At 39.2% G+C, this 22,019-nt stretch overlaps 1 long non-coding RNA gene across 1 annotated transcript in view; it reads left to right on the top strand.

Annotated features, from left to right (window-relative positions):
* LOC122199548 overlaps positions 1–22,019 on the top strand; it is a 79,558-nt gene that overhangs the window by 45,356 nt on the left and 12,183 nt on the right. Inside the window, exons 6-10 of the long non-coding RNA XR_006193554.1 lie at positions 835–916; positions 2,379–2,546; positions 3,148–3,224; positions 9,800–9,974; positions 12,146–12,205. This is a non-coding gene — a long non-coding RNA (uncharacterized LOC122199548). The remainder of the gene's footprint in view (positions 1–834; positions 917–2,378; positions 2,547–3,147; positions 3,225–9,799; positions 9,975–12,145; positions 12,206–22,019) is intronic.

Below are 22,019 nucleotides of genomic sequence, written 5' to 3'. Positions count from 1 at the left end.
AACCTGACTGAGGGCATTGTAACATTCTCAGGACACGCATGAAATGGGCTGTCATTTCCAAATGGTCAGCTGGGCAGCAAGTGTCTCTTATACAGCAGAAACAGGTCTTATACAGGTGGAAAGACATAGCACTCCTTAGTATGTAGCTTGTTACAGAGACCACGTGTTGGGCTCTCTGAGGGATGACACACACCCCTAAATTTATTTCTAGCTAGTTGAGACCTGAGCTATTCACAGGTGCTTGATCAGTTATGAAAACACCTGAACCAAGGCCCTGTGGAATTTTTCTCAAGGGTCAGGGTCAGATCTCTTCTCTTGACTGTAATATTAGTCTAAGTAGATTTGTATTCAGAAATAGTTATATAATACCTGCTCACATGTGAAAGGAAGCTTATAGATAAGCTGAAAGATTGAACAATTCTCCTGGAGCCAGAAGAAACACACCCATGCTCTTCTTTTGAGGATTTATTGATGTTATACCAGTTGACACTCTCATTTTAATTCTTATCTATCATGAGATGGTGATTTATTACCCCTAATGTATATTAAGAAATGGCTGTTTTGGAGACGATTTCCAGATTTCCATTTGAGTTGACCTGTTGAAAGTTATTTGACTAATTATGAAGAACAAGAACCAGGGCCCTATGGTTTCTTCATTAAGATGAGGGGATGGATCTCCCCCTTATCGTCGGGGTCACCTGAGGCTTGTGGGTTACTATCTGCCTCTCTTCATGGTCCTGAGTGTGGGGAAGAGTTTAAGATGTCACAAGATGTGGTGTTTGTTTCAATTCTGCACAGTCTACTAAAAGCAGAATACACCTCCATCCCTTCTAGAGACTTTAGCCGATCCAGAAGCTGGTGTCACTCCCGTGAGTCACAACAACAAGCACTCTACCAAAATGCCAAGAAGGACCAGGTAAATGCTGGGGCCATTTTCAGCTATCCATCTTTTGGGACACCCTCATTTGCGATACAGCGTGCTCTCCAGCCTTTTCCCTGTTTTGTGTGTTGTGTGATATGTCTGCCTGTTTCTATTTGCCAAATGCACAGCCTTAACCCAAGAGTCTACAGGCTTCTCTCTTTTCAGTCTGTCACCTTTTTCTGGTAAGTTTAGTAGCCAAAGGAACTCAGAGATTGAGGACCCTATGGCTTTTCCCATATGTTCTGGAAATAACACCAGGAAGATAATACTGCACTCCATACTAAAGTCTCTAGGCTTGTTGACTCCTACCATACTGCCTCTCTGGGGGATCAGTGTTGTTGTTATTTTCCTTTTTCTGGTCATGCGATTACGTGTTAAAGCTATGTGTTAATTGGAAATGCGAAAAGATGCCCCTCTATTTTGATATTGTGTGCTCTGTACAATTTATGACAAAGTCATTGTCATAACTCACCACCTTCACATCTTCATTGGTCAATGAGCTCTTTGGAATCCTTCAAGTTGTATCTTAGGTAAAAAATATTCTGAACACAAAGTCCTTCAGTTGTGTCTCCAATCCATATTAGAGCTGATACCATCACTCATGACACATCCCTGGGAATTGATACCAAAATCAAAACATGTTCACATTAATTCTGTTACATGAATTCCTTCCTCTTTTTTCCCATATGATGTATTACTCTGTGTCTTGTAGTGTGCTCAAAATCAGAATTCCTTATGAATTCAGATAAACACATGTGGGCTTAGTAGACATTGACAAGTAATATGTTTGTCACAGCAAACACTTTCTCAGTTGCCCTGCAAAATGCCAGGCACCCCCCAACTCTCCAGTGTCCTCTTAGGCCTTTGACAGCACAATGAGAGATGGGGAAGACCCCTTTCTCAGGGAGGGAAGCAGAGGGGGGCAAAGTGAGGGGCCGGCAGGCAGAACTTTTCCCCAGTAGTTAGTAGCTGTGATTTTTTTTGTGTGTGCAGATAACGAGCTGTTTATTTGCACGAATTGTGTTTGTGTGTGTGTGTGTGTGTGTGTGTGTGTGTGTGTGTGTTCTGAAGATGCCAAAAACAGAGCTTCTACAGTCACTGTAGTGGAGGGATGCAGAGTAATCTTGGACATAGATGTCTGCCTGTCTGGAATATGCTACTTCATTTGTTTGGACTTACTTCTTTTAATCCTCTAAGATGGGATCATTTTGTTCTCCATTCTCAGACATGGGCAGGGACATGTGGTGACAGTAGTTTAGCCTCCTGCATTTATTTGCCTAGGCTGTAGGTGGTACCCAGTGGGAGGATAGAGTTTTCAGGTAGTGATGCTATTCTCTTGGATCCTAGTGGCAGACAAGGTGGCAGGTGCTGACACATACTTCTCTGGGTTTCAGCTCCTTTGGATATTGGTTCTCTTGTCTGGCATATGGATGTAGCAGATACTTCTTTTCTGCAGGGCAGTGTGGATCCGTGGGGGTCTCCTCTCTTAACTGGAAGATTCTGCACACCCTCCCCTAAAGGCCACCCTATGGGCTCCTGGGCACATCTGCCTCCTGAACCTTGGTGGCTCTGAGGAACACCCTAAACCCCTCCACCTACACCACTTGGTAAAATGATCTGAGCGGTATGTGTTGACTTGCAAAACACATTCATCTAATTTTTGTTGTTGTTGAGTCTTGGACAAAGTGCAGAGGTATTACCACTGGGCATTATAATGCAAGAGAAATGTGTTTACCACAATTACTACATTCCTCAAGTGTCTCATGATCCACATATCATCTTTGTGTCATTTCCCCCACTCTGTGTTGGTACATATGTCTCTTGTGGAGATGGAATGGGGCCATATACAGAAAAGCAGGCATAGCGCTTCAGCAGATGTGTGCCGTACACAGTCCATGTGCTGGGCGGTGGAGGCATGAGGCTCAGCCTAACGTATATCTATCCAGTTGAGCCCTCACTCATCCACAGTTGTTTGATGAGTCATGAAAGCACCTGAACCAGGGCTATAGCAGGTCTTCATCAAAGTTTAAGGGATGGTTCTCCCCTTCACCTTGGCCTGAAGCATGTGGGATACCCTCTGCATGTGATTTGGGATGTGACTGGGCCAAAGAGTTTAAGTTGTTTGAGGAATGAGGTGATGGTTTTTGTTTGTAGTTTTTTTTTTTTTTTTTTTTTTTTTGTCTGCACAATCTACTCCAATCAAAATAAACCTCCATCCCTTCTAGGGTCTTTTGCAGATCCAGATTTTGCTCCCGTGATTGACAACAAAACTGACTCTACCAAAAGGACCAAGAAGGACAAGGTAAGTGCTGTGGACATTTTCAGTTGTAACTCTTTGTGGAAACCCTTATTTTTCTGTTCAGCACTCTCTCCTGGCATTGTGTCTGTTTTTTGTGTTGTATAATATGTCTGCTTGTTTTTCTTATTTTCAAAATGCACAACCTTAACCCAAGTGTCTACGGGTTCTCTATTTTCATCCCGTCAACTCCTTGTGGCAAGTTTAGAAGCCAAACATGGTCAGGGCTGAGGACCTGAGGGCTTTTCCAGTATGTTCCTGGAAATAACCCAAGGAGGATGACACCACACTCCACCTGGAAGTCTTCTGGCATGCCTCATTTTTTCTGGACCTCCTCAAAGTTAAATCATTGCTTTTGCTGTTACTTCTGTTCTGTTTCTGTCTAGGGGATTAACGTGTTCAGAAAAGCCACGGTTATCCTTATGGTATGAAAATGCAAAATGCCTTCACTCCAACTTTATTTTTGTATGTGTCATTTAGAGTATTCTTAGACAAAATAAATTTCATACCCATCAACATTTAGCCTTTTTTTCTTTTTTCTTCCTTCCTTCCTTCCTCTTTCTTTCTTTCTTTCTTTCTTTCTTTCTTTCTTTCTTTCTTTCTTTCTTCTTTTGTAAATGTGCTGTCTGGAATCCCTTCACATGTGCCCTCAGTCTAAATACTCTGAACTATAAGAGGTGACATATTTATCCAAGAAAACATGCATTGGAACATGAGTGGCAAAGAGAGAAAATCCGTTATTACCTGCATTGTAATTCCCCAGTGTGTCCTTCATTTGTATTCGCATGAGCACGTTCTCTTGTGTCCTGTGTCAGTGTTACAGGTGAAGCATGGAAATGTAAAGCAGAAATGAAAGTGCATTTGTGTTAATTCTGTTAATTAGAATTTCAGTTCATTTTTCCAGAGGACATGATTACCCTGCAAATTATACTGTACTTAAACTGAGAAGTACCACTGAATTAAAATAAATTACCTAAGCCTAACTAACATGTATAGGTAACATGTTTCTCTAGGAACATGCTTTTCCAGGTTATCTGCATGACCTCAGGATTCCCATTGCCCCATGTGTGTCTGTGCCCATGGATAGCACTTCCAGAGAGGAGAAGACCCCATTGTCAGGAGAGAAGCAGATTGGGTACAGGCGGGGGCTTAGAGGAAGAGCTTTGAGCCACGAGGGCTATGATTCCATGTGTGGACACTGGCATTGTCATTTCTTCTCATTTTGTAATTCTTCACATACAAATAAGCAGCCTCTGTGGTGGAGGAGGATGAGGGGTGGTGGTTGATTCTGGACTTAGATGCCTTCATATCGGGAATATGCTATTTTATTAATTTACTCCATATTCACTCCATGAGTCCTCTAGGACAAGAGCCCTTGCTGTCCTACATTTGCAGACATATGGGGACACTATTTTCTTCCCATAGCCTCCGTTCCCCACCCCCAAAGCTCTCAGCAGAACCCAAAGTATGGGTAGAGTTCTTTTGATGCTGATGCTGCCCGCTTGGAATCTGGTGGTGGGAAAGCTGGCAGGAGATGAGCACTGCTTCTTTAGGTTTTTCTTTTTGCTGGTGTTGGTGCTTGGTTCTGTCCTATGAACACAGCTTTCATTTTTGTTCTGCAGGCCATTATGTATGCAAGAGGGCCTGGTCCTTTCCGAGGTTTGCCTTTTAGGTTGTACCCCATGGATTGCCCTTCATTACCAGTCATGGGCTATGGGCCACCTCCCCCTCCTCCACCAGCTTCTCCATGTACTCAATTTGGTAAGATGACCGGAACTAGATGAGTGACTTATAAAGCGTATTCATCTTCTTGATGATTGATTTTGTGGGAATGATGTAGAGATGCTTGTGAAGGCTTGGAAATTCAACTGCAAACCTGCCTGAGGACAGTGTAATATAAATCCAAGGTTTCTCAGGACATACATACAATGGGCTTTGCCATTTCCCTGCAATGAGGTGAGCTTCAGGTTTCTCTTGTCAAAAAGAAGGAGGCTTTTGGGTTTTTTGTTAAAAAGATAACAATACTTTTTTTTAGACTAGCCCCGTTCACTTTCCTTTCAGTCAAACCCTTGCTATTTCTCTCCCTCTCCCCTACCCCATTCTCTGGAAGAGAATATTATTTTTCCTGGTCTCTAAGCCCTTTTTGTTTGTTTTTTTTTAATATGAAATTTATTGCCAAATTGGTTTGCATACAACACCCAGTGCTCATCCCAAAAGGTGCCCTCCTAAATGCCCATCACCCACCTTTCCCTCCCTCCCAACCCCCATCAACCCTCAGTTTCTTCTCAGTTTTTAAGAGTCTCTTACGGTTTGGCTCCCTCCATCTCTAACCCTTTTTTTCCTTCCCCTCCCCCATGGTCTTCTGTTAAGTTTCTCAGGATCCACATAAAAGTGAAAATATATGGTATCTGTCTTTCTCTGCCTGACTTATTTCACTTAGCATAACACTTTCCAGTTCCATCCAAGTTGCTACAAAAGGCCATATTTCATTCTTTCTCATTGCCATGTAGTATTCCATTGTGTATATAAACCACAATTTCTTTACTCATTCATCAGTTGATGGACATTTAGGATCTTTCCATAATTTGGCTATTGTTGAAAGTGCTGCTATAAACATTGGGGTCCCAGTGCCCCTATGCATCAGCAGTCCTGTATCCCTTGGGTCAATTCCTGGCAGTGCTCTTGCTGGGTCATAGGGTAGATCTATTTTTAATTTTTTGAGGAACCTCCACACTGTTTTCCAGAGCAGCTGCACTAGTTTGCATTCCCACCAACAGTACAAGAGAGTTCCCATTTCTCCACATCCTCGCCAGCATCTATAGTCTCCTGATTTGTTCATTTTGGCCTCTCTGACCGGCGTGAGGTAGCATCTCAGTGTGGTTTTGATTTGTATTTCCCTGATGAGGAGCGACGTTGAGCATCTTTTCATGTACCTATTGGCCATCTGGATGTCTTCTTTAGAGAAGTGTCTATTCATGTCTTCTGCCCATTTCTTCACTGGATTATTTGTTTTTCGGGTGTGGAGTTTTGTGAGTTCTTTATAGATTTTAGATACTAGCCCTTTGTCTGATATGTCATTTGCAAGTATTTTTTCCCATTCTGTTGGTTGCCTTTTAGTTTTGTTGATTGTTTCCTTTGCAGTGCAGAAGCTTTTTCTCATCATGAGGTCCCAATAGTTCATTTTTGCTTTTAATTCCCTTGCCTTTGGAGCTGTGTCAAGTAAGAAATGGCTGCGGCCGAGGTCAGAGAGGTCTTTTCCTGGTTTCTCCTCTAGGGTTTTGATGGTTTCCTGTCTCACATTCGTGTCCTTTATCTATTTTGAGTTTATTTTTGTGAATGGTGTAAGAAAGCGGTCTAGTTTCATTCTTCTGCATGTTGCTGTCCAGTTCTCCCAGAATCATTTGTTAAAGAGAGTGTCTTTTTTCCGTTGGATATTCTTTCCTGCTTTGTCAAAGATTAGTTGGCCATATGTTTGTGGGTCTAATTCTGGGGTTTCTATTCTATTCCATTGGTCTATGTGTCTGTTTTGTGCCAATACCATGCTGTCTTGATGAGTACAGCTTTGTAGTAGAGGCTAAAGTCTGGGAGTGTGATACCTCCCACTTTGGTCTTCTTCTTCAATGTTACTTTCGCTATTCGGGGTCTTTTGTGGTTCCATACAAATTTTAGGATTGCTTGTTCTAGCTCCAAGAAGAATGCTGGTGCAATTTTGATTGGGATTGCATTGAATGTGTAGATAGCTTTGGGTAGTATTGACGTTTTAACGATATTTATTCTTCCAATCCATGAGCAGGGAATGTTTTTCCATTTCTTTATATCTTCTTTAACTTCCTTCATAAGCTTCCTATAGTTTTCAGCATACAGATCTTTTACATCTTTGGTTAGGTTTATTCCTAGGTATTTTATGCTTCTTGGTGCAATTGAATGGGATCAGTTTCTTTATTTGTCTTTCTGTTGCTTCATTATGAGTGTATAAGAATGCAACTGATTTCTGTATCTTAATTTTGTATCCTGCGACTTTGCTGAATTCATGTATCAGTTCTAGCAGACTTTTGGTGGAGTCTGTCAAGTTTTCCATGTATAGTATCATGTCATCTGCAAAAAGTGAAAGTTTGACTTCATCTTTGCCAATTTTGATGCCTTTGATTTCCTTTTGTTGTCTGATTGCTGATGCTAGCACTTTCAACCCTATGTTAAACAACAGCAGTGAGAGTGGACATCCCTGTCATGTTCCTGATCTCAGGTGGAAAGCTCTCAGTTTTTCCCCATTGAGGATGATATTAGCTGTGGGCTTTTCATCTATGGCTCTTATGATCTTTAAATATGTTCCTTCCATCCCGACTTTCTTGCGGGTTTTTATTTAGAAAGGATGCTGTATGTTGTCAAATGTTTTCTGCATTGATTGACAGGATCATATGGTTCTTTTCTTTTCTTTTATTAATGTGATGAATAACACTGATTGATTTGTGAATATTGAACCAGCCCTGCAGCCCAGGAATGAATCCCACTTGATCATGGTGAATAATTCTTTTTATATGCTGTTGAATTCGATTTGCTAGTATCTCATTGAGAATTTTTGCATCCATGTTCATCAGGGATATTGGCCTGTAGTTCTCCTTTTTTTTGTGGGGATCCTGTCTCTTTGGGAATCAAAGTAATGCTGGCTTCATAGAATGAGTCCGGAAGTTTTCCTTCCATTTCTATATTTTTGGGACAGCTTGAGAAGGATTGATATGAACTCTGCTTTAAATGTCTGGTAGAATTCCCCAGGGAAGCCATGTTTGTCCAGGACTCTTAATTTATTCAGAGATTTTTGATAACTGATTCAACTTCTTTACTAGATATGGGTCTGTTCATATTTTCTATTTCTTCCCATTTCAGTTTTGGGAGTATGTGGGTGTTTAGGAATTTGTCCATTTCTTCCTGGTTGTCCAATTTGTTGGCATAGAATTTTTTAAAGTATTCTCTGATAATTGCTTGTATTTCTGAGGGATTGGTTGCAAGAAATCCCTTTTCATTCGTGATTTTATCTACTTGGGTCCTCTCTCTTCTTTTTGAGAAGCCTGGCTAGAGATTTATCAATTTTGTTTAGTTTTTCAAAAAAAAAACCCCAACTCTTAGTTTCATTGATCTTTTCTACTGTTTTTTTTTGGGGGGGGGTTCTGTATTGTTTGTTTCTCCTCTGATCTTTATTGTTTCTCTTCTGCTGGGTTTGGGGTTTCTTTGCTGTTCTGCTTCTAGTTCCTTTAGGTGTGCTGTTAGATTTTGTATTTGGGACTTGTTTCTTGAGATAGGGCTGGATTACAATGTATTTTCCTCTTAGGACTGCCTTTGCTGCATCCCAAAGGGTTTGGATTGTTGTGTTTTAATTTTCTTTTGTTTCCATATATTTTTTAATTTCTTCTTTGATCGCCTGGTTGACCCATTCGTTCTTTAGTAGGATGTTCTTTAGCCTCCATGCATTTGGATGTTTTCCAAACTTTGTCCTGTGATTAATTTCAAATTTCACAGCATTGTGATCTGAAAGTGTGCATGGTATGATCTCAATTCTTTCATATTTATTGAGGGCTGTTTTGTGACCCAGTATGTGATCTATCTTGGAGAATGTTCTCTGTGAACTAGAGAAGAATGTATATTCTGCTGCTGCAGGATGAAAAGTTCTAAATATATCTGTCAAGTCCATCTGGTCCGGTGTATCACTCAGGGCTATTGTTTTTTTATTGTTTTTCTGTCTAGATGACTTGTCCATTGTTGTAAGTGGAGTGTTAATGCCTCTGCAGTTACCACATTCTTATCAATAAGGTTGTTTATGTTTGTTATTAATTGTTTTATCTGTTTGGGTGCCTCCAAATTCGGTGCATAGAAATTTCTAATTGTTAGCTCTTCCTGATGGATAGATCTCATAATTATTATGTAATGCCCTTCTTCATCTCTTGTTACAACCTTTACTTTAAAATCTAGTTTGTCTGATATAGGTATGGCTATTGCAGCTTTCTTTTGACTTCTAGTAGCATGGTAGATTGTTCTCCATCCCCTCAGTTTCAATCTTAAGGTGTCCTCAGGTCTAAAATGGGTCTCTTGTAGGCAGCAAATCGATGAGTCTTGTGTTTTGTTAATCCATTCTGATAACCTATGTATTTTGATTTGAGCATTTAGTTGATTTGCATTCAGTGTTGTTATTGAAAGATATGGGTTTAGAGTCATTGTATTATCTGTAGGTTTCATGCTTGTAGTGATGTCTCTTTTCTTTGTGGTCCTGGCACCATTTTACTCAGAGAGTCTCCCTTAGGATCTCTTGTAGGGCTGGTTTATTGGTGATGAATTCCTTCAGTTTTTGTTTGTTTGTTTGGGAAAACCTTGATCTCTCCTTCTATTCTGAATGACAGTCTTGCTGGATAAAGGATTCTTGGCTGCATCTTTTTGCTGTTTGTCACATTGACAATTTCCTGCCACTCCTTTCTGGCGTGCCAAGTTTCAGTAGACAGGTCAGCTACTACCCTTATCTGTCTACCCTTATATGTTAAGCCCCGTTTATCCCTAGCTGCTTTATGAATTCTCTCTTTATCTTTGTATTTTGCCAGTTCCACTATGACATGTTGTGCAGAAGATTGATGCAAGTTACATCTGAAGGGAATTCTCTTTGCCTCCTGGATTTCAATGTTTGTTTCCTGTCCCAGGTTGGGGAAGTTCTCACCTTGTTTTGTTCAAGTACACCATCGGCCCCTTTCTCTCTCTTCTTCTTCTGGAACTCCTGTGGTAAGGATATTGTTCCGTTTCATTGAATCACTTAGTTCTCTAAATCTCCCCTTGTGATCCAGAATGTTTTCTCTCTTTTCCTCAGCTTCCTCTTTCCCCATAATTTTGTCTTCTAACTCACCTATTCTCCCCTCTGCCTCTTCAATCCTTGCTGTGACCACCTCTATTTTATTTTGCAGCTCATTTATAGAATTTTTTAATTCATCATTACTGTTTTTTAGTTTCCTGATCTCTGCAGCAATAGATTCTCTGCTTTCTTCCATGCTTTTTTTCAAGCCCAGCAATTAATCTTATGACTATTATTCTAAATTCTTGTGCAATTATATTGTGTATATCTTTTTTGATCAATTCTTCAGCTGTCATTTAATCCTGGAATTTCTTTTGAGGAGAACTCTCCCATTTCATCATTTTGGCTAGTTTTCTGTTTTAAAAGCTTGTTAGGTGCCCTGCACCTGCGAGCACTTCTATATTAAAGAGGGGCCGTGCCCTGTCCAGGGCTTGGCCCTTCCAGAGATGTTTTTGTGGAGAGTGTTACTTTCTCTCTCTTGTCGTGACCTTCGGTCCTTTATCTCACAACTCATAGTGATATTTTGGACCCTCCACTACGTGTGCTTTAACTTGTTCATTGAAGTAGCCCTGGAAAGGAAAACAAACAGACAAACAAACAAAAAGCAACCAGAAAACAAAAACACGCAAACACACAAACATACAAACTAAAAAAACCTAGAACAAAAAAACCAGAAACACCAGCTACAAGTAAACCACAGAGTTGAGGCAGTGCTGATGGAAGAGGCCTTATCCCATGCAAAGAAAGACATGAAAGGGGCAGGGAAAAGAAAGAGTAAAAATGGACCAGAGAAACTATACGGCTTAATCCAGAGAAAGAGAAAGGAGAATAAAGAAGGAGGTGGGGAAAAAAAGAAAAAGAAAATAAAGTTATCTAGACAGAAAAACTACATACTGTACAGTTTAATCCAAAGAGAGAGAGAAAGGAAAGTGAAGAATGAAGCGGAGAAGAATGAAGTAAGATAAAGTCCAGAAAGAGGAACTATAGGGCTTAATCCAGAGAGAAAGAATGGAGAATAAAGAAGGAGGTGTGGAACATGTATCAAGAGAATGGATTAAATATGTCTCTTAAACAAACCAACAACTAGAGTAACCAGACTAGAGGAGGGAAGAGATGAGAAGGAGAAAAAGAAGGAAGAATGTATCTATATAATTAGAATTGCCCAAGAATTAAACCAGGCAATGTAGCAGCACAGGTCTGGAGGAGGGGATGTCCACTGTGGGTTCTGCTGTCTGATCCCTGAGGCCCTTTCTTGGTGGTTGTGGGGAGAAAAATGGTGATACTCCCCCAAAGTCTCTCCTCTGCAGACCATTCTGTTCCAGCTGTCCTCAATGTGCCATGGATACAAATGAGGCAGTCTGTCTCGCTCCCCCGACTCCTGTGCCTGGCACTTGGCTGGGATTCAAACTCTTGCTCCACAGGCCCCAGAACTGGGGAAGTGTCTCTCTGCACCACCTTATATGTGGTCCCTTGCTGGCGGGTGCAGGCAGGCTTTGTCCCGTCCCACAGCACTCCTGGGAGGAGATCGCTTTCTCCTAGTGCGAACTGCACTCCTCACCTAGCCCCTGAGCCCGGGGCTGGCTCCCCTCCTCCCCCGGTTCATGATCTGGGCAGCTGGCCCCACTTTGCAGCACACCCTGCAGTTGAGATTGGATCTTACTCTGACCTGGTCTGAGGTTTCTCTCTTGTCCAGATACAGTCCTATATTTCCCCAGCCACCCTTTCTCTTCCCTTTGTCTCTCCAAAGAAGCAGATCTCACCCTCTGTTCATTTCGTCTCTCCCAGTTCACAATCATGTACCTATGGCCTGTCAGGTTGTCCCGGTGGGTCCCTGGAATTGCGACTGTCTCTTTTCCTCCCGGACTCTTGGGATTCAAAGTCCTTTGGCTTCAATACCTCTTTGTTTTGGAGAAGAGGGAAGTTTAGATTTCCCTACTTCTCCACGATGTTGGCTCCTCCCCTCAGGTGTTACCACTTTAAATGGTTGAAAGGATGCAGCTCTGAAGCCATCGGATCCTGGCCTTTAGTTTGTTGGGAGTTTTTTGATTACTGGTTGAATTTGATTGCTATTCATCATTCTGTTCAAATTTTCTATTTCTTTCAGGTTCACTTTTGGATGTGATGTTTCTAAGAATTGATGCATTTCTTGTAGGTTGTCCGTTTGGTAGGTACATATTTTTTCATGATATTGTTATAATCCTTTGTATTTCTGTGATGTCTGTCATTATTTATCCTCTTTAATTTCTGCTTTTAGTTTAGTTCTCTTTTTGGGGGGAGGAGGATGAGTGTAGCTAAAGGTGCATCAATTTTGTTTATTCCTTGAAACTATGAGCTTCTGGTTTCTTTGAAGCCTTCCGCTATCTTTGGGGTTTGTTTGTTCTTTTTCTAACTCCTTTACGTGTGTAAGTATAGGTGCTTTGTTTGAGATTTTTTTCTTGAGGGAGGTCTGGTTTGTTGTAATCATCCCTCTTCGATCTTTCACAGCATCCCAAGAATTTTGGACCCTGGTGTTTCCTTTTTCATTTGTCTCCCTATATTTTTGGATTTCCTCTTTGATTTCTTGGTTGATGCATTCATTGCTTAGGAGCATGTTATTTGTCCTGCATTTCCTGATTCTTTCCCTGTGATTGATTTGTGGTTTCCTACCATTGTGGTCAGAAAAGATGCATGAGATACATTCATCTTTTTTGAATTTGTTGAAACTTGTTTTGTAGCCTAACACGTGATCTCTTCTGGAGAATGTTCCATGTACACTTAACAAGAATGTGTATTCTGCTGTTTGGGGATGGAATGTGTGAAATATATTTATTAGATCCATCTGGTCCAATGTGTCATTCAAAGCCACTGTTTTCTTTTTGATTTTCTGATTGGATGATCTGTCCATTGTTTTAAGGTGATGTTAAAATCCTGTATTAATATTGTATTGCTGTGAATTTCTTCTTTTATGTCTGCTGTTAGCTGTGTTATATGTTTCAGTGCTCCTTGTTGGTTGGATGAATATTCATAATTGGTATGTCTTCTTGTAGATTGTTCCCATTATCACTATGTAGAGTTCTTGCCCTCCTGATACAGTCTTTGTTTGAAAGTCTATTTTGCCTGATTGGAGTATTGCTACCCCTCGTTTCTTTTCACTTCCATTTGCTTGATGAATGTGTTTCCATCTTTTCACTTTTGATCTGCATGTGTCTCTAGCTCTGGAATGAGACTCATGTGGCAGCACATAGGTGGGTCTTGCTTTTTTATCCATTAAGGCACCCTGTGTGTTTTGATTGGAGCATTTAGTCCACTTATATTCAAAGCTGTTACTTATTTTAGTATATTTTATTTGCTGAATAGTTAACATGCACTGTTCTGTTAGTTTCAAGCATTCTGTTAGTTTCAACAATTTTCTACATCACCAAAGCACATCATAATAAGTCCACTCCTTAATCCACATCAGTGATTCCACCCATCCCCCACCCCACCACCTCTGGTAATCATCAGTTCTCAAGAGTTAAGAGCCTGTTTCATGGCTCATCTCTCTTTCTCTCTTTTTCCTTCAGTCATTTGTTTCTTAAATGCCACACATGAGCGAAGTCATATGGTATTTGCCTTTCTCTGACTGATTTATTTCACGTAGAAGTATACTCTGTAGCTCCATCCATGTGATTGCAAATGGGAATATTTCATTCTTTTTTATGGCTGGTACGATTCCATTGTGTGTGTGTGTGTGTGTGTGTGTGTGTGTGTGTGTGTGTACATACATATACACGCATACACATATACATACATACATATATATACATACATACATATATATACATGTGTACATATACATATATATAGTTCTTTATGTATCTATCTAGGGACACTTGTGCTCTTCCATAATTTGTCTTGTAAATAGTGCTGCCTAAACATGGGGTGCATGTATCCCTGTGAAAGAATGTTTTTGTATTTTCGTGGTCAATACTCAGTAGTGCTGTTGCTGGATCATTGGGTAGTTCCATTTTTTACCTTGTGGAGGAACCTCCATACTGTTTCCACAGTGTGGCAGCAGTTGGCATTCCTACCAACAGTGCACGAGAGCTCCTTTTCCTGCGCAACCCATTCCACCCTTGTTTCTTCTGTTGTTAATTGTAGCCATTCTGACAGGTATGAATTGATGTCTCCTTTTACTTTTTATTTACATTTCCCTGCTGAGGGGAGGCGTTAAGCATCTTTTCATGTGTCTGCTGGCTATCTCTGTATCTTCTTTGGAGAGAGATCTGTTCATTTCTTCTGCTAATTTTTTAATTGGATATTTTTGTGTGGGTTGATTTGCACAAATTCTTTATATATTTGGGATACTAACCCTGTTTTGGATATGTCATTTGCAAATATCTTCTATCATTCAGTAGGTTCCCTTTTAGCTTTGCTGATTGTTTCTTTTGCTATGCAGAAGCTTTGTATTTTCATGAAGTCCCAAGAGTTTATTTTTGCTTTTATTTCCCTTGCCTCAGGGGACATACCTAGAAAAATGTTGCTATGGTTGTTACCAGAGACATTACTGCCTGTTCTCTGTTCTGGGATGTTTATGGATTCATGTCTCATGTTAGGACCTTAATCCATTTTGAATTTAGTTTTGTGTATAGTGTAAGAAAGTGGTCCAATTTTATTCTTCTGCTTATAGCTGACCAGTTTTTCCAGCACCATTTGTTGAGGAGCCTGATTTTCCCATTGGATATTCCTTCCTGCTTTGTTGAGGATGAATTGAACATAAAACTGTAGGTTTATTTCTGAATATTTTATTCTGTCCCTCAACGTATGTATTTATTTTTCTGCCAGGACTGTATTGTTTTACTGCCTCTTGCCTTGGACTAGAACTTGAAGTCTTGAATTGTGATCCCTCCAGCTTTGCTTTTGTTTTCCAAAGCTTCTTTGGTAATTTGGGATCTTTGCTGGTTCCATATATATTTAGGATTTTTGTTTTGTTGTGTGAAAAAATGCTGTTGGTACTTTGATAGGGATTACATTAAATCTGTAGATTGCTTTGGGTAGTGTAGGCATTTCAAAAATATTGGTTCTTTCTTTTTCATTTATCTACTGAAAATTTTTTAAGTTTGTTTATTTTTGAGAAAGAGAGAGAGAGAGAGAGAGAGCGAGCATGAGTGGGGGTGGGGCAGGAAGAGACAGAGGCATAGAATCCCAGGCAGGCTCCAGGCTCTGGGCTGTCAGCACATGGCCCAATGTGGGGCTCAAAGGCACAAACTGTGAGATCATGATCCGAGTGGAAGTCGGACACTTAACTGACTGAGCCAGCTAGGTGTCCCTTTTCTTTTCTTAAAAAAAATTTTTTTTAACGTTTTATTTAGTTTCGAGAGACTGAGACAGAGCACGAATGGGGGAGGGGCAGAGAGAGAGGGAGACACAGAATCTGAAGCAGGTTCCAGGTTCTGGGCTGTCAGTACAGAGCCTGATGCGGACCTCAAACCCAGAAACATGAGATCATGAACTGAGCTGAAGTCGGATGCTTAATCAACTGAGACACCCAGGCACCCCTGGTTCTTTCTGTGCATGAGCATGGAATGCCTTTCCATTTATTTGTGTTGTCTTCAATTTCTTTCATCACTGTTTCACAGTGGTCAGAATAAAGGTCTTACACTTGTTTGCTTAGGTTTGTTCCTAGGTATCTTATTATTTGTGTGTGTGTGTGTGTGTGTGTGTGTGTGTGTGTGTATGTGTGTAAATGTAATTGGTATTGTTTCCTTAATTTCCCTTTTATTGCTTTATTATTATAGAAATGCTACTGATTTCTGCACATTGTTTTTCCATCCTGTGACATTACTAAATTCAGGTTTCAGTTCTGGTAGATTTTTGGTGGGATCTATTGGATTTTCTATATAGAGTATCACATCATGTGCACGTAGTGAAATTGTACTTCTTCCTTCCCAATGTGAATGCCTTTCATTTCTTTTTGTTGGCTAAGTGCTGTGACTAGGGCTGCCAGTACCTATGTTGAATAGAAGTGGTAAGAGTGGAGATCTTTACTTTTTACTGACCTTGGAGAAAAACTCTCCGTTTTTTCCACTGAGTACGTTGTCTGCTGTGGGCTTACATAGATAGACTATATTAAGCTGAGGTATGTTCCCTCTAAGCCTTCTTTTAGAGGGCTTTTATCATTAATGGGAGTTGTACTTTGTCAAATAAGTTTTCTGTGTCTGTAGAAATGGTATGTATTTTATCCTTTCAATTATTGCTGTGATATTGGAGGTTGATTGATTTTTGAATATGGAACTACCCTTGCATTCTGGAAGATATCCCACTTTATGCTGGTGGACTATTTTTTCTTTTTGAATGTGTTGTTGGTTTCTGTTTGCTAAATCTTGGTTGAGGACTTCTGTATCTGTGTGCATGAACTATATGGACCTTTAGTTTTGTTTTTTTTTTTTTTATGGTGTCTTTGTCTGGTTTTGGTGTCAGGGTAATGCTGGCCTCATAGAATTAATTTGGGTATTTTCCTTCCTGTTCTGTTTTCTGGAATAGTTTGACAAGTATAGGCATCAACTTTTCTCCGGATGTTTGATAGAATGTGCTTGTGAAGTCCTCTGGTCCTGGACTGTTGTCTGTTAGCTGATTTTTGATTACTGAGTCTGTCTCCTTACTAGTAAACAATCTGTTAAAATTTTCTATTTCATCTTGCTTCAGTTTGGTAGGTTCCATGTTCTAGGAATTGATCCGTATATTCCAGTTTGTCCAGCTTGTTGGCATATAGTTCTTCATAATATTCTTTTACTATTGTTTGTATTTCTTAGGTGTTGGTTGTTCTTCTCTTTCATTGTTATTTATATGTGTCATTTCTGTTGTCTGATTAGTTTGGCTAGGGGTTATGAATTTTATTGATCTTTTCTTGGAAGCACCTCCTAATTTCATTTATCTTGTTCTTCTGTAGTTTTAATTTCTATATCATTTATTTCTCCTCTACTTTTAATTATTTTCTTCATTCTGATGTTTGGGGGTTTTGTTTGTTGTCCTTTGTCTAGCTTTTATTGTTATAAGGTTATGGAGTTTACTTCAGTTTTTTTTCCCCTGAGGCAGACCTGTATTGCTATAAACTTCCCTGTTAGAACCACTTTTCCTGATTTACAAAAGTTGGGATTGTTGTGTTTTCATATTCATTTGTTTCCTTGTCCTTTGGATTTCTTCTTTGATATCTTGGTTGACTCATTGATTGTTTAGGAGCATGTTATTTAACTTCCTTGTTTTTGTGTTTATTTCCAGATTTTTTTTTCTTGTTGTATACTTCTACTTTCATAGCATTGTGGTCTGAAAAGACACATGGTATGACTTCGATGTGTTTGATCTTGTTTTGGCTTGTTTTATGACCTAATATTTTATCTAGTGTGGGGAATGTTCCATGTGTACGTGAAAAGAATGTGTATTGTGCTGTTTTAGGATGGAATGTCCTAAATATATCAGTTAAGTCCATCTGGTCAACTCTATCATTCAAAGCCACCACTTCCTTGTTGATTTTATGATTGAATGATCTCTCCATTGATACCATTGGGGGTGTTAAAGTGTTCTACTATGATTGTATTACTATCAATTCCTTTACTTTTGTTTTTGACTTGTGTATTTGGATGCTCTCAGGTTGAGCGCATGTATGTTTGCAATTGTTTTATCTTTTGTTGGATTATGCTTTTTATTATTATAGTGTCCTTCTTTGTCTCTTGTTAAATTTTTATTTTTAAATCTATTTTGTCTGATATAGGTATTGCTACTGAAGTTTTCTTTTGATACTTTAGTTCTATAATTACTCTCTTGTAAGTAGAAGATAGATGGGTCCTATATTTTATTCATTCTATCACCCAGTGCCTTTTATTATTAAGAGAGAGAGCACAGGCATGGGAGGTTGGGGGGGAGTGGGAAGAGAGAGAGAGAGGGACAGAGAGACAGAGAGACAGAAACAGAGAGAGAGAGGAGGGGAATGAGAATGGGAATGAATCTTAAGCAAGTTCCATGCTCAGTGCAGAGCTCAACATGGGGCTCAATCCCATGATCCTGGGACCACAGCCTGAGCTGAAATCAAGAGTCAAAATCTCAAGCGATTGAGCCATCCAGGTGCCCCTATCTGTCACCCAGTGCCTTTGATTGGAACATTTATTCTCTTTCCATTGAAAGTAATTGATAGACATGTACTTGTTGTCATTTTATTACTTGATTTTGGTTGTTTCTGAATCTTTCTGATCCTTTCTTCTCTTTCTCTTTTTTATGGTTTGCTGGGTTTCTTTAGAAGCACATTTGAAATTGCTTGTCTTTATTCGCTGCACATGTATTAGTGGTGTTTTGTTTGTAGTTATTATTAGCTTTGTACCTAACCACTTCTGCATATAGAAGTCTATGTTAAGTTGATAGTTGTTTAAGTTTGAGCCACTTCTTTACTCCTTTCCTCCCTGTGTTGTAGATATGTAGTATCATATTTCAAAACCTTTTATATTGCGAATACCTTGACCGATGTTTGACAGAAATACTCATTTTTATTGCTTTAGCGTTTCACACTTTAATACTGTCACTTTAGGTGTTTATTTTCCACTCAAAGAGTCCCCTTTAACATTTCTTGCAGGGGTGGTTTGTTGGTTGTGAACTCGCTTAGTTTTTATTTGGGAACCTCTTGATCTCTACTTCCATCTGAATGACAGTGTGCTGGATAGACTCTATGGCTGCAGATGTTTTCCATTTAGCACCTTTATCATACCATGCTGGTCACTTACAGTTTCAAAGTTTCTTCTGAAAAACATCCAGTGATAACCTTCTGGGGTTTCCCTTGTAGGTAATTGTCATCTTTTGTTTTCCTTCTGTTAAAATTTTTCTTTATCACGACATTTTGCGTTTTAATTACTATATGCCTTGGTATGGTTCTGCTTCTGTTGAATATATTGGAGGTTCTTTGTGCTCCTGCTTCTGGATCTGTTTCCTTCCCCACATTAGGGAAGTTTTCATCTTTTGTGTCTTCAAATAAATTTTCTGGTTCTGTTTCTCAGAGTTCTGAGAATGAGAGACCGGACAGGAAAGATTTATTGAAGGTTCTCTGATGAGTCACTGGACTTGCATGTATGGATGATAGATTTGGGATGCAAATGAACAACCTAACTTTAACTTCAAAGAAGTAGAATAAACAACAATCTAAGTCCAATGTTCTCAGAAGGGAGAAAGTAATACACATGAGAGTGGAAACCAATGAAACTGAGACCATGAAATCAATAGAAAATATGAAGAAGACCAACAGTGGGTTTTCTGAAAAGTTAACCAAAATTGACAAGACTGTACATAGAGTAGGCTAAGACAGAGAGAGGACCCAAATCAAAAGAATTATAAATAAAAGAGAAGACATTACATCTGATGCCACAGAAACAAAGGAGGCAAAGAGACGACTATGGCCAAATTAAATGCCAGAAAACAGACTATCTAGAAGAAATGGATAGGTTCTTAGAAACACACAACCTACCAAGACTGTATCAAGAAGAAAGAGAAGGTTTTCACAGACCAATTAAAGGAAGACTGTATCAATACCAGAACATAACCAATGAAAGTAATTTGAATCAGTAATTGAAAATCTCCCAGTGAAGAAAAGCCCAGGACCAGATGGATTCACTGGTGAATTTGAACAAACATTTGTAGAAGAAACTAACAGCAGTCCTCTCACTGATTGCAGAGGAATGAACACCACAAAACTCATTTCATGAGAGTGTAATTACCCTGTTATGTTAGGAAGCCAGCAAAGGATACTACCTGAACAGAAAACTATAGGCCAATATCCCCGTGATGTATATAGATGAAAATTTTCCAATAATATAAAAGAAAACCAAATTCAGCAGCACATTAAAAGGCTCGTTTACTGTGACGAAGGGCTTTTTTTCCCTGTAAAGAAAGGATGTTTCAGAAATGCAAATCAATAAATGTGACCCCTCACATAGTTGAATGAAAGAAAAATCAACCAGAAACCAGACTCTTAACTGTAAATAGAAAACTGAGGGTTACTAGAAGGGAGGTGGTGGGGGATGGGTTAAATGGGTGATGGGCTAAGGAGGGCACTAGTAGTGAGGAACACTTGGTGTTGTATGTAAGTGAATGATGACTAAATTCTATACCCGAAAGTAATATTACACTGTATATTAACCAACTGGAATTTAAATAAAAACTTGAAAAAATAAATACTAAATAAATATATAAATTGTGTAAAAATTTAAATTAAAAATAAATAAGTTTTAAAAATTAAAAAGAAAACTGATATCACCTTGTCAATAGATGCAGAAAAAAGTTCTGAGAAAATTTGGTATCCATCTGTGCTAAAAAACTCCTTAAAAATTCAGTGTAGAATGAACATATCTCAACATAAGAAAGGCCATGAATGTGAAGCCCACACCTAACATCATACTCAATATTTAAATTGTGAAAGATTTTCCTCTAATAGCAGGCACAAGACAAGGATGCCCTAGATATGTGAAGGGGATTGGGTGATGTGGGCTTCTGGTTATGGAATGAATAAATCACAGATAGAAGATATAGCGTAGGGAGCATAGTGAATGGTACTGGAATAGCGATGCATGGTGACTGATGATAGCTACACCTGTGTTAGTGTAGCAGAATGTATATACTTGTCCAGTCACTATGTTGTTCATCTGAAACTAATGTAACATAGTGTGTCAGCTATTCCCAAATAAAATGATTTTTTAAAATAAAGGAATGAAATAAAAAGTTTAATATAAAAGAGCCTGTTAATATCTAATCAAGAAATGCAGTAAGGTTGCAAAATGGAAAGTCACCATACTGAATTCTGTAGCATTCCTCCACACTAATAAAAGTATCTAAAAAGAAGAAAACAATCCTACTTACAATAACATCAAAAACAATAAAATATATAGGAATAAATTTAGCCAAGGAAGTGAAAGATCCCTCTACAGAAAACCATAAAACCTGTGTGGAGAAATGGAAGAAATTCAATTTGGATGAAAAAAACGGAAGAACACACAAGTTAGTGAAAAGCCATCCCATGTCCATATTTTGGAGGAATTAATATAGATACAATGTCCATACTACCCAAAGTCATCTAGAGATTCAGTGCAGTCTCTATCAAGACTCCAATGCAATTTTTATGCAATTAGAAACACATATCCTAAAATGTATTTGTAACCAGAAAAATACCCCAAGTAGCCAAAGCAAGAAAGAACAAAACAGGAGGCATCACACTTCTTGATTTCAAGCTGCATTGTAACACTAACGAAATCAGTTATGTCACTGGCATAAGCACACACACAAGACAATGGAACAGAAATAGCCCAAACTAAACCCATGCATGCACAGTCAACTAGTATTTGACAAGGGTGTCAAGAATACACAGTGGAGAAAACTAGTCTCTTGAATAACTGGTGCTGGGAAAATTGGATATTCACATGTATAAGAATAAAGGTTAGCACCGTATGGTACACCACTGACAAGTATGAACTTGAAATGCATTGAAGATGTAAATGAATGATAGGAAAACATAATTCTTCCTCATCATTTCAGCTCTTATTATGCCAGACAGAGCTGTTGAGGTGGTGAAGGGCTGGGTAGAGAGTAGTCCTGGAAATAGAAGCCTGTGTGTGTGGAACAGACTTTCTTTAGTAGTCTGGAATTATCCCTCTGATCCTTTAAGACTAGCCACTTCCTTCCCTACATTTGCAGACACAGCTAGTACCATGCATGCTGCCAGCAATGCACTGCTTTGTCCATTCTATTGATCTATGCGTCTGTATGTTTTTTCTTTTTCTTTTTTACTTATTATTATTTTTGCCAGTACCATACTGTTCTGATCACTACAGCTTTGTAACATAACCTAAGGTCTGGAATTGTGATGTGTCCAGCTTTTCTTTTCTCTTCAAGTTTGTTTTGGCTGTTTGGGGTCTTTTGTAATTCCACACAAATTTGGGGATTATTTGTTCTAGTTATGTGACAAATGTTTTGTTGATGTGATAGGAATTTCA

This window comes from Panthera leo, chromosome D1 (genome assembly GCF_018350215.1).
Source record: "Panthera leo isolate Ple1 chromosome D1, P.leo_Ple1_pat1.1, whole genome shotgun sequence".
In the NCBI taxonomy this organism is placed as follows: domain Eukaryota; kingdom Metazoa; phylum Chordata; class Mammalia; order Carnivora; family Felidae; genus Panthera; species Panthera leo.
The sequence above is the reverse complement of the archived record's forward strand: the minus strand, read 5'-3'. Positions and strand labels throughout refer to the sequence as shown.